Source organism: Leptidea sinapis, chromosome 35 (genome assembly GCF_905404315.1).
Source record: "Leptidea sinapis chromosome 35, ilLepSina1.1, whole genome shotgun sequence".
Lineage (NCBI taxonomy): Eukaryota > Metazoa > Arthropoda > Insecta > Lepidoptera > Pieridae > Leptidea > Leptidea sinapis.
This window is the reverse complement of record NC_066299.1, coordinates 2,942,696-2,954,936: the sequence shown is the minus strand read 5'-3', so window position 1 is coordinate 2,954,936 and position 12,241 is coordinate 2,942,696. Positions and strand designations below refer to the sequence as shown.

At 34.4% G+C, this 12,241-nt stretch overlaps 1 pseudogene; it reads left to right on the top strand.

Moving 5' to 3' along the window:
• Positions 1-10,145: 10,145 nt before the first annotated feature.
• Positions 10,146-11,375, top strand: LOC126975402 (uncharacterized; annotated as a pseudogene).
• The last annotated feature ends 866 nt before the right edge of the window (positions 11,376-12,241 follow it).

The following is a 12,241-nucleotide window of genomic DNA, read 5'->3' as shown; positions in this document are numbered from 1 at the left end:
AATTATAATCAATTCGTGAACATAATTCACAATTTACACTAAGATGGCGGCTGCAATATTTATTATTATTATTTTTATGAGTGTGGTTTAATGGTTTTCTATATTTATTTATTTTGGAAAAAAATACTTACCTACCTTCGCGAGTGTTGAAACCAATACCCGCTAGTGCTGTCAAAATGTAAATACAAGATGGCGGCCGCATGTAATTTTTTTTTCGTCATGGGTGTCGTTTTCATAGTTTTTGAGGATGTTGAAACTGATAATGCAGTCAAAATGTAAATCCAAGTTGGAGCTAGAGTGCGTTTCATCAAATAGTTCCTATGCCGTCATGTTGGTAGCACTGGTTGTCAAAAGCGTCAACACGGTGTGCCGCTGCTCCAGATTTTCACAAGTTAGATTGAGATTCAGTCATAAATCATGCCGAAAACATTAAAAAGTGGTGAAAGAATGATGGTGTTGAAAGTGAAAGATTTTTGTGAGCGTGAAAAACGTAACGAGGCCCCACTTATTCCATTAAGATGTGTACAAGCTCGGGTCGCCGCCTGTTATATGAGATAGAGCAGAGTATCAGCAGTAGACTATGAGCAAATCAGTGCATTCACCATTATTTAATATAAGAAAATAATTTTATAAATTAATTACAACTTTTTATAAGCATGACAACGTAATAACTGCTTTGTAGTCATAGTAACCAAAAGTCACTAATTTCTTCTTCTATGAGTAAGACCTCTATCATGATACTCCCCCTCACGATGACCTTCAGGTCTGAGTGACGCCTATCATCTATATCTTGGTTGTGGTAATGCCTTTGTAAAAAGGTCTGCCTCCATATGTTCTGTGTCCTTGTAACGGATGGTCACTAATTTCTTCTGGACACAATCCCGTATAAAATGTTCCTTTATGCTGATATGTTTCGATCTCTTACCAGTAATTTGATTGTTTGCTAACATCTGTGCAGCCAAATTATCATTATAGATCGTAACAGTTTGTTGAAAAATTCCAATATCTTCCAACAGATATTTCAAGTGTAAAGCTTCCTTCGTTGCTTCTGTCATCGCCATATATTCGGCTTCTGCTGTTGACAAAGCCACTGTTTCTTTGATGCATAACTGATAAGGCCACCACCATACTTAAAAATATAACCGGTATATGAACGACGGTCAACGGTACATGCCACCCAGTCAGCGTCAGCCATGCCTGTCAGTGCCATTCCTGATTGTTTATATCTGATGGTTACATTCTTCGTTCCTTTTAAATAACGAATTACCCTTTTTGCAGCTTGCCAATGTGTATTATCAAATTATGTATTATATTGGCTCAAATAACTAACAGCAAACATTATATGTGGTCTTGTGGCTACAGCGAGGTACATTAGAGATCCAATTAACATTTGGTATGGTATATTCTCTATCTCTGTGAGTCCATTACCCTTCTCCAGTTTCAGACCAGTCTCCATGGGCGTTGACACTGGCTTACATTCAGCCATGTTGAACTTATTTATTAAATTTTCAATATAATTCTCCTGTGACAATGTTATTTCTCCCCCTACATGGGTGAATTGTATGCCAAGGCAATGATGGAGTGAACCCATATCTCGTAACTCAAAAACTTTTTGCAGTTTTGTTTTGACTTCTCGTAACAACATTTCTGATTTATATGCTAGTATTAAGTCATCCACATAAATATTTGCAAACAGCTTTTCTCCTCCTTTTTCTAATATATACAAGCAAGGATCCGCTAAAGAATTCTTAAATCCGATTTCCAACAATTTCTCATGTAACTTTAAGAACCATTGTCTTCCTGCTTGTTTCAAACCATATATGGCTTTGTTTATTTTTATTTTATTTTATTTAATGGATCACCAACATAAGAAATAGTAGTTACAGTTTTAATAATTACATTGCATTACTTATAAAATTTAACTTTTCCTACAATTAAAGGTAATCATAGCATGCTTTCTGTTACAAAAATTATTAGTAAGGAGAAAATTAATTAAAATTAGTAAAATTACGAGCTATTTATATTAATTACAAATCTGTGAATGCAGTCTTCCAATCAATTTATTATATAAGACTATCTAGGTATTACATTCAGAGGCTGTAGATTGCACACTTAATAAGCTTTAATTTAAAGTTGTTAAGACTATCAAAATTGATGTCGATATTTGGACTTTTCTTTGTATAGACATTATAGCGACAAGAAATGCGTACCACAGGTGAATCACGTCCTAGATTGGTTTTACAGAAACTTGGCTCAAACAAGTCACATAGATGTCGTGGTATTCTGGCAGGAAATTTAAATTTAAGTAACAGAGCTGGACAATCAATGCCGCCGTTTATTAACCTATGGAGAAATAACATGTCGAGATGAGATCGTCGCGAGGATAGCTGCTGTAATTGAAAGTGCTTCAGTTTGTCTGCATATGTCCTGACTGTATCCAAAGTCTTGAATCGGTACGATAGACTATCAATTAACTTTTTCTGTACCCTTTCCAGTCTATCTATATGCACCTTATAAGTCGGGTTCCAAGCTGTACTACAATACTCAAGCTTGCTCCTAACGTAACAGTTATATAATTTAATTACTGTAGCTGGTTTTTTGAAGCCCTTTGTACTTCTTAAAATAAAGCCCAGAGATCGATTTGCTTCAGCCGAGATTTTATCAATATGATCCGAAAAACGTAGCTTGCTGTCTACTTGGATACCGAGGTCTCGAATACTTGGTACTTCATGTAGTTTTTGTCCGTCAATGAAGTATTCGGATTGCAAAGTGCATCGCTTTCTAACATACTTTATATGTTGACATTTTAAGGTAATTTTGTCAATGTCATTCTGAAGGCATTTCACGTCAGAGCTGTTTCTCACTGTCTTGACCAACTTGAGGTCGTCTGCAAAAAGATAAACGTCGCTGTGATTTATAGATCGTATTATGTCATTGATGAAGACATTGAAAAATAGAGGCCCCAGAATTGAGCCCTGAGGTATACCAGAAGACGCAACAAATGGTTGAGATTCTTTTCCATCCATTACTACTCTCGCCCATCGCTCAGAAAGGTAGGAAGCAAACCATTTAAGAAGGTTATTAGTTATCCCGAATCTATGTAATTTTCCAATGAGAATTTTATGGTTAACCTTGTCAAACGCTTTTGAAAAGTCAGTATAGACCGCGTCTACCTGTATGTTTTGATCTACAGTTTCTTTCAATTCGGACATAAAAAGTGTAAGATTTGTATTGGTCGATCTCTTAGCCATAAATCCATGTTGTTTAGTGGTAATTTATTTTTGTACATGTGAATAAATAACGTTATGCACTAGTGATTCAAATACTTTAGATATTGAAGATAGGATAGAGATTGGGCGGTAATTAGTTATATGGTCTTTCTTTCCGTTTTTGTATATAGGAACTACTCTTGCTTCCTTCCAGACATCTGGGAATGTTCCTGACAGCAGGGATTCTTTGAACAAATATGCGAGGGGAAAGCCTAGCATATTAGCACAATTAACTAAGAATAGTGGATGTATATTATCTGGACCTCGGCCTTTAGTGGTATCAATCATTTTAAGCTTCTTTGCGACTTCTTCAGGTGTGAATTCAAAATGTCCTATGACGTCTAGTGGTTCAGTCCATGATTCTGGATTTTTTAAGTCGATGTTGTTATCGCTAATATCATTTTCATATACCGAAGAGAAATGTATTCTAAACATGTCTGGTATATCGTTAGGATTTGATGATACATTGTAGTTTAGGGTCATAGTGTCTGGATACAACGAACTATTCTTTCTCATGTTTTTAATATGTGTCCAAAATTTTTTCGGATTCTTCATAAGTTCACATTCGAGTCCATTGATGTATTTGACGTAACAGTCCTTTATCAGTCCTTTGCAATCATCTCTTAGGTATTCAAATTCTATTTTGTCCAAAGGATTATTGTATTTCTTAATTTTGTTAAAATAATTATTTTTTTGCTTTAGCAGATATATTAAGTGCTGAGAAAACCAGACAGGGTAAGAACAATTTCCAGATTTAGTCATTGGAACGTACTTTTTAATGGTGTTTCATAATATTTCGTAAAATTTCTTTACCATTTCATTTACGCATATACACGATTTAAATTCATCACTCCATTGTACAGATTCTAAGTATTTATTAATTTCTTTATAATCGGCTTTAAAAAAATTATGTCGACTGGTGAGTGGTATGGTATATCTTTTCGTTTTAACTTTTAACAAAATCTCAAGAGGAGGATGTAATTTATCAACATTTCTTACAGGGTGCAAACATTCAGAAACTTGTAGAATATCTTCATTACATAGTACCAAATCAAGAATTTTATGTTTCTTGTTTGTCACAAAGTTAAATTGTTTGAGGTTATTGAGCATCATAAAGTCTACGAATTTGCAAAGCAGTTCACGGTTTTCATATCCTGAAGGTTTTGTATAATTCAATATTTCGTCATTTTGATTTGATAGCCATGTAATTCCACTCATGTTAAAATCAAACTGCATTGATAATTGGTGCAGGTTTCCAGATTTACATTGACTTTGCCAACGAAAATTTTTAGACTGTCATTGGTGATTGGCGGTGGCAGATATACAGCACATAATAAAATTGAGGTAGCACTTTTGCCTGGTCGAGCTCCAGCTCGCAAGTCGCTCGTAACTGACACCCAGAGATCCTCACAATTGCTTTCATACTCATTGATTCGCTTAGAACTCAGTTGATTGGATACTGCTATCAGCACCCCCCCTCCTCTTATGGAACTAGTAACTGAAGAAGTTTCGCGGTCCCGCCTGTATACTAAATAACCTTTTTCAAAAATTTCAGCATCAAAACATCCACTATTAAGCCAAGTTTCTGTAAATATATAAATATCATAGTTATTATTTAGCATTTGTTGAGGTACCTCAGCTGCATTAGAATTCAATCCTCTTACATTCTGATAGTAAATTTTAATGTTATCAGTTGACATACAAATTGGTAAGGATAATTTGTGTATGTATTTAATAATAAATATGTAATTGACCAAGACAAAGATTGACTAACATTAAACAATTAGCAATACTTAATTATTATACTTAGTAAGAATTACTATTTAGGTTATTAAATTGAGATAAGGATATGGTCTAGGTTAGTTGGGTTAGATGTTCAGCACTTTGTAATTAATTTGTATTCTGATGTTTCGGTTTTACGCATGAAAATCCTTCCTGACTTTACCCAGACAAACTTGTAACCAAGCTCCTTTGCTTTATTACGGGACGCTGCGTGGAGGGCTTTTTGTGATGGTGAGAGATGTTCAACAACGAATACGGGTTTTTTTGTACCACTGATACCAATGTGAGATGTGTTAAGCTTATCAATTGCGTTGCTTGCTTTTTTATTAAATCTGAGTGTCGCTGCAAGAAAATCGTCTCTAATTCTAGGAGAACTGAATTTTACAATTACGGATCTAGGACGGGGACTTCCACTGTTTATTTTAGCAACTCTTGTGCATAGATGGATGTCCGCCTCGTTCAACTTATAATTTGTTACAGAAGCAAGTTGCTTAGCAATAGTAATTAGGTTCTCAGATTTGTGCTCGGGAATGTTCTGTATTTCTAGATTACTGGCTCGAGCGTGCTGTTCCATGCAAGTGATCCTAGAGTTAAGGTCTGAGACCGTATTCCGTAACGTCCCGTTCTCGGATTTTAACTGTTTTATTTCTCAAGTGTTGATCTCTTGTTGTTTCTCAATTGTATTTAAGGAATCTGATACCCGTTTAAAACTGTCCAGTAGTTCTTTGGTTTGCACTTCAAATTGTTTTAATATATTCGTTTTAAAATTGTCTGATATATTTTGGAGTTCTTCGTGGATAATTTGTCGAACACTCTCTATTGATATTTCTGACGTATTGTTTTGTACTATTTGTCCTCCTCTTCTACAATCTATATTACTAAATGACTCCGGTGATTGGTGATTTACGGCTGATCGAATTGGTGTGTTGGTATTATCCGATTTTGGCTGCTTACTATGACAACCTGGGCATATCCACTTTGACTTAAATTCCTCCGATAAGTCCTTTAATCCCTTGTTAATGTTGACACAGTTTAAATGAAATTTGAATCTGCAGGAAACACAGTTTAAAATGTTTGATGAAGTAGTCTGGCGTTCACAACATCCAAATTTTGTTTTATTTTGCGACATAATATATTTTATCTGTTCAGATTATAAACTTACTAGCACGAAATACGATATTAAACGGAGATCGGCAGCTGGCAAGTTGACTCGCTCGTTTGAACGCAGCACTGCACGGTGAAGATGACTCACGCACGATGACAGACGCGACGGCACAAACAAGTACGCTTATGAATAGTTTTGATTGTACCGACACACGTAATTTAAGATTGAATTTTAATCACTGATTACGTTTTATTAAATTCGTATATTATACAACTGATTTCAACAAAAGTTAGATCGTTTCACTGGCTACTCAAAAATATGTAATGTTACACTATTTCACTATTATTGACTATTATTTCGGAATTAATTATATGCAACAAACAGTAATACATGTGAATTGAATGGAGCGCGCGATTGAAGTGAATGGAGCGCGCGAAATTGAAGTGATTGTTTAGTTGACATATCCCATTATTTTTATATCTATTTATATCTAAAAGCATTTCTTTTGCTTTTTTAATCAACTCTATGTCTTTTCCATGTGTAATTATGTATTTTAAATATTTATCCAGATTTTTCGGCTTCTTCATATAAATTTGTTCATCTAAATCGCCGTTTAAAAATGCAGTACACACGTCTAGTTGGGATAACTTAAATTTATTTTCAATTGCATGTGCAATAAGTATTCTAAGAGTACTCATTTTTGCAACAGGTGCAAATGTTTCATTGTAATCAATTCCTTCTTTCTGATTAAACCCACGCGCCACAAGTCGCGCTTTTCGTCTATCTATTTCTCCCATTGCATTATATTTATATTTTAAAATCATTTTACTATCAATCAAATTTTTGCTTTCGTTCCTGTGTACAATTTTCATAGTATTATTTTTAAGATGAGATTCAATCTCGCTTATTATTGCATCTTCCCATTCATCCATGTTCTTGTCTATTTCACAGAGGAATGATTGTTCAGCATCCATCTCATAATCTTGATGCCATGCTGGTGGTTTTCTCTGTCTTTTATCAGTAGAACTAGTCGGATCTATTTCATCTGTTTCTGTATTTGCGTCAACAAATATTTCATCATTGTTCAATTCCTGGTCAGTTTCATCAATTTCATGTTCTTTCAAATCTTTATTATCTTCTACATTTTCATTTTCAGGAGAAAATATAATTTCTATTTCCTTTTTATTAACTACATCTTGTTTTTGTTCTCCTTTGATCTCGTTTTCATAAAACATTTTGTCCAGTATTTTGACATCTCTGCTAATCATTACCTGGTCTGTTTTTGGGTTGAAAATCCGGTATGCCTTGTGATTTTCCGAATATCCTACAAAAATTCCAGGTGTCGCTCTGGCTTCAAATTTTCCATTTTTCTTTCCATTTTTATGTACAAACGCCTTAGTTCCGAATATGTGAAAATGTCTTACTGACGGAACTCTCTTTACCCATTTTTCAAATGGAGTCGCGTTATCAATACTTGTACAAGGACTACGGTTTGCCAAGTAGTTAGCTGTATTAATAGCTTCAGCCCAAAAAACTTCTTTCATATTGGCGTCTATCAACATACATCTAGCTTTATCAAGCAATGTCCTATTTTTTCTTTCTGCTAAGCCATTCTGTTCTGGCGTGTATGGTGCGGAAAGTCTCCTTTTGATGCCATTCTCCTTCAAATATTTGTCAAAATTATTGTTAATATATTCTGTCCCATTGTCACTTTGTAAGCATCTATCTTCTTTTTGGTAAATCTATCAGCCTCATTTTTGAATTCCTTAAATTTTGATAGAGTTTCATCATTAGTTTTCATTGTATATACTCTTGTATATCTTGAATCTGTAAATGTGATGAAGTATTTGGAACCCCCTTTCGATGGCTGCCTCATGGGACCACATACATCAGTATGCACAATTTTTAATCTTTCATTTGTACCTTGCTCATTTTTAGGTGCATTAAACGGTAGTTTTGTTGCTTTGCCTTTAGCACAGACTTCACAGTCCTTAACTGTGTCACTTTAATTGAATTCTAAGCCTTCCATAATTTTCTTATCAAGTGCTATTCTCATTTGTCCTTCATTTAGATGTGCTATCTTTCTATGTCATTGCTGCATTTTGCTTGCTTTGCAGTAATTAGCTTTCTCTTCTATGTTTTCTTTAACGTAGTACAAACCGTCTGAATGTCTCTCTGCTTTTAACAGAATTTTATTGTTTCGCATCACGATAGCATTTTTTTGTTTAAATAAAACTGTTCCACCTTTGTCTGTTATTTTTCCAACTGACATTAGATTTGTAGTCAGCGATGGTACGTACAAGGCTTCAGTTAGTTTCAGATTTGGTATTTTATAGGTGTAAAGTTTTGCTGGACCTCGTCCTTCGATTTGTGCAAGACAGTTTTCTGATGCTAACCTTAACGTTTTGTTATCAGCTTTGTCCATATTAATCAATCTTTTCAATTCATGACTCATATGTGACGTACATCCGCTGTCACGATACCATATTTTTTCTTTATTATCAGACGTATTTAGGCATGTTTCTTCTAAGCAACATAGACTTGCATTATTTTTATTTACTCGGTCCACTTTTGACCAGCATTCATGAGCTTTGTGTCCTTTCTTTTTGCATTTAAAACATTTAACAATAAAGTTTTTATTTTTCCCACGTTGTCTACTATACAGCGCCTCTTGTTCAGAGTTTTGTTCACTTGTACTAGCTATATTTTTTCTTGCCTCAGCTTCTTCAATTATCTTTATTTTCAAGTTCTGGATCTGGTAGATAATCCCTGGATTCTATTGCAATTCTAAAATTTTCAAAAGATTGAGGTAAGCTGTAAAGCATCATAATACTAAAAAGATCTTTATTAATTGGTATGTCCATATCTGCTAGTTTATCGGCGATATCCATAAATTTATTCAAGTGATTGACAATATTATCACCATCTTACTTCTTCTTCAATATCAACTCTTTTAATAGGCTTGCTTTTCTTGCAGGACCTTTGCTATAATATATGCTTTCTAGCGTATCCCAGACATTTTTACTTGTTTGACAATTTTTAACTTGTTTTATTTTGCCCGGTGATATTATGAGAAATAGCTCGGCTAATGCTAACTCATCTTTTTCCATATAGTCATTCAATGCATCACCTTCTCGCGTTGGTCTCTTAATTTTATTTGAAACATAGCTCCAAAGGCCAAGTTTTAACAGTACAGCTTTTGCATGGATCCTCCATGTATCGTAGTTTTCTCTTTTCAATTGTTCTATGTGCACGTGATAACTCATTTTTCTCTTTTATTCCCGTTTCTGGGCCCATAACCTGTTATATGAGATAGAGCAGAGTATCAGCAGTAGACTATGAGCAAATCAGTGCATTCACCATTATTTAATATAAGAAAACAATTTTATAAATTAATTACAACTTTTTATAAGCATGACAACGTAGTAACTGCTTTGTAGTCATAGTAACCAAAAGTCACTAATTTCTTCTTCTATGAGTAAGACCTCTATGATACCGCCATTACAGGTAAGTCAAATAGGATTGCCAGTGTCAGGGCCCCAATTCTCGTGCCACCCGATATAAATATCGTGTGTGATATGACGTCCTGTCACTATCGCGCGTGCAGGTTTCTCTGTGCGCGCATACGAGACAGGACATTATATCGTATGTGATATGCTTATCGGGTAGTTCGAGAATTGGGGTCCTGATTACCATGTCCACGACTCAACTCAAATTATTGTGTCTTAACATTCTAATATTCCTATTGTATTTTATTCTAATTACCTATAGTATTTTTAGTGTTAATTCACTTGACCTTTTTAATAAAGTACCTAGGTACAAAAATCTGACAATAGTCAGGGTCTGAAATATTTGTCATTTGTTAATAAATAAATAATAATTGTTGCACTACAAAAGTAGAACTAGCTATCTTCTACCTATTGAAAGCAATAACATAGGAGTAATGTGCTCTTGTTATTATTAATAAAATTGAATTTTCTTTTAGGAATATCTGAAAAGACCGTGACGAAAATTACTAAAGAAGGTAAAGTGGCAGCTTCAACGTCGACTAAAGTGACTACTCCTCGCAAAAGTGGCCCACGACGAAAAACCCACGAACTGGATGATTTTGAACTGTGCGCTATAAGGCATAAAATACATGAATTTTATTCTGTAAGAAAGGAATTGCCTACATTAACAAAACTATTGCATGAAATGTGAAATGAGATAGATTATAAAGGGAGCCGCACCACTTTGTGGAGAATTATAAAAAGTATGGGATTTTATTTCAAAAAATGCAAATCCAAGAGAAAGGTTTTGATGGAACGATACGACATTGTTGCCTGGCGTCATCGCTACCTGGAAGAATTAAGAAAAAATCGTCTTGAAACCCAGCGGCCAGTTATATATCTAGACGAGACATATATACACGCCACATATTGCGCTGGAAAGTGTTGGCAAAGCGAAACTGAAGAAGGTGTTTTATCTTCTGATTCTAAAGGCCCACGTTGGATTATCGTTCATGCAGGTGGCGCCATGGGATTTGTACCCAATGCTCAGCGAATTTTTAGGTCTCAATCAAAATCAGCTGATTATCATGATGAAATGAATAAAGTTAACATTAATAAATGGCTTAGGGAAAAATTGATACCAAATCTACCTCCGCAATCAATTGTTGTCATGGATAATGCCTCCTATCATACTGTTCAAGTTGATAAGGCACCAACAATGTCAAGCACTAAGTCCGTAATGCAGTCCTGGATCACAAGTAAAGGACTTTCGTATTTGCCGACAATGTTTAAAGCGCAGCTGTATGAAATAATTAAAGAACATAAACAACTACCTGTATATGAAGCAGATGTAATGTTATATGCCATAAATTATTATGCCATAAATTATTAAGACTTCCGCATTATCATTGTGATTTAAATCCAATTGAGCTTATATGGAGTGTGTTAAAAAGACGAGTTGCTGAAAAAAACGTTGGCCAAGAAGCTAATAAAATAGTGCAAATTACTGAGGAAGCATTTGCAACTATTACTGCAGAGGAATGGAACAAAGAATGCGAGCACGTCATAAAAATAGAAGACCAATACTACTGCGACGGCCCAGTAATAGACAGCGAAACGGAGAGATTCATAATCGAAGTAGGCGAAGATACTGATAATTCTGATGATAGCGATGCTGAGGATAATAATATGTCAGATGTAGATGAACATAATTATTGTAAAAAATTGTGAAAATAAACATTTTTAGATTAAAATCGTGTTTTGTTCTCATTGAACCTGTAATATTTTTATTTTTATTCTATACATAATTTTTTTATTAAATGAAAGATAATATTAATGATATTAAAAGTTATTCCCACGCCTTTAACAATAAAAAGAACTGAAATATTGACTGCTAGTAGTTAATAGGGACGACTCATCATATTAATTTTTTAATCTCCCTGAATTTGGGGTAATTGCAAAAGGGTAACGTGACAGCACTTATTTCCATTTCTGCCAACATGACGGCATAGGAACTCACGATACATGAAATTATCAACTTTTATAAAAAAGTTGATAATACCCATTATAAAATGGGTGTTGTTTACATGATTCTCGAGGGTGTTAAAGTCCATAATGCTGGACTTTTGAAATAAAATTGTGTGTAAAACCCATATTGATTTTATTGAAAATGTCACATCCGTCATCTTGGATCTTGAAATGCGTGTCATATTTGTAATTGACACTCCCAAAAATCTTGAAAATGATACCCAATTTGATTTTATTGTAAAAGTCACATCCGCCATCTTGGATCTCAAAATAGATGTCATTTTGGTTATTGACACTCACGAAAACAATAATTGTCCCGTCTAGACATGTTCGTGGGATGACTGCAGGGAAGAGTTTCTTAAGACTGTAGTAGAAGTGAAACTTCAACGGACAAAGTTTAAAAACACATATTTCAAAGTTGCCCGTCAATATTTCAAATAACATACTCGTATATCAACGAAAATTAAAAAATATTCCAAAAAAATATATTTCCAAGAAACCCATTGAATAAAATGTTGTTTTAAACTATTACATAACAGTCATCATGTAGACTATAATATTGCATTATC